The sequence below is a fragment of the Gossypium arboreum genome, chromosome 2 (genome assembly GCF_025698485.1).
Source record: "Gossypium arboreum isolate Shixiya-1 chromosome 2, ASM2569848v2, whole genome shotgun sequence".
NCBI classification, from domain to species: domain Eukaryota; kingdom Viridiplantae; phylum Streptophyta; class Magnoliopsida; order Malvales; family Malvaceae; genus Gossypium; species Gossypium arboreum.
The window spans coordinates 5,127,321-5,129,135 of NC_069071.1; positions in this window are offsets into that span (position 1 = coordinate 5,127,321).

The following is a 1,815-nucleotide window of genomic DNA, read 5'->3' on the forward strand; positions in this document are numbered from 1 at the left end:
ACTAAATATTAAATCTATTACAATTTAGATTTATTTGATTCTTTTAACAATATAAATGATTAATTGAACTATTTAATAATAGAGAGACTAATTTGATATAGTCCTTATAATACAAGGACTTCCATATACTTTAACCATTATGGTTTTCTTTTTGAATAAAAGGGTTTGTGACATTGAGAATGTTGAGATCTCATGTTGGAATTGAATTCTATATTAATATATAGGTTCTCCTTTAAATTGATTTTCCTCATAGTTAATTTTAATTAGTTATCCAAGTTGATTATTTAATTTACTATTTGTAATGATTGAATTTAATTAAATCTATTTATTTTAAAATATATGTTTTAATTTTAATATTTAATTTTGGTTAAATGTTTAAATTAGGCTCAATTTTTTAAGGGTTGTTCACATAAACACCAAACCTTTCAAATGATCATATAATAGCCTAACCTTTACAAAATGCTCAAATTTCACACACTTCAACTTGGTTTGTAGTAAAAATTTGATGAATATTGACGTTTTTAGAATAAAATGCATAATAACTTAATCAAATATTACTTCAAAAAAGAAGAAGAAAATAATAAAAATGTAATTTGAAACTTGATATATGACATTTGAAATGCCCTTATTTGAGCACTTTTAAAAAGGTTCGGCTCTTATTTGGTCATTTTGAAAAGTTTGATCTTCATGTAAGCACTTTTATAAAGATTAGGTCATTGTATGATTATTTTAAAAGATTTGATCCTTATATAAGCAACCTTTAAAAAAATTAGTCCTAAATTGAGAATCAAGCCTTAATTTTCTGTAAGAAATACATCTATCACTGCAACCAATCAAACCTTCAAAACATGTAACTTTATATCAAGACTATAGCTTTAAAAAGAAAACAATGACCTTACCATCTTTGCTCAAAATGTGCACCAAAGATGATGGAGGTGCTAACACCAAATTTTGAACGCACATTCTCCTTTCTGATCAATTTGCAATCCAATCAGTCTCCCTATTAGTTTTTCTGCTAATCCAAATAAACACAATGTCATCAAACTTATAGGCTTGGGGTCTAATATCCTTAACTATTGGTCATATCTTCTGATTGTCTTCTCAATTATTCATATTCAAGTCAAATACCAACAACCTTAAATCAATTTTGAAGAAGCGTTCAATTTGTTGGATGTCCTAATTCGATGTTTGATAAGTGCTAAAAGTAATATGTCTTAACCTCATTTTCAATGCGTTTTTGGGTGATAATTCAATGTTAATTGTGAATTTTATGCTCCTAATCCTTTAAATTCATGTTTTTATGTTTAATAGAGCATTTGAGAGCAAAATGAGCAAAAAACGAGTGAAAACCGAAAAATCATAACAACCTACAGGACCCACACGGGCTAACCCATTCCACACGTCCTAAACACACGGCCATGTGGGCCAAACATCTTGCCATACGACTATGTGGTAGGTCGTGTTGATTTCATGAATTTGCACCCTAAATTGAGGGAATTTGTGTTTTTTTAAGTTTTTTGGGCATTCTAAGACGTATATATGACAAAAATAAGAAGACAAGAGTGAGTCATCATAGAATATTCAATAAAACAACTCAAAAAAATCATGGAAGCCAATTTTGAAGTAGATTTCCATCACCTGATTTCTTAGGAGATTATCATGAGTTTCTTTGTTTCTTTCAGTTATATTATGTTTTGGATGTTTTTATTTTCAAGGATGAACTAATTTTCTAAATACCTAGGGGAGATGAACCCTATGATAAATTTTGTTTTTATTTTATTTTATTTTACACAATAAATACTTAAATATTGTTCT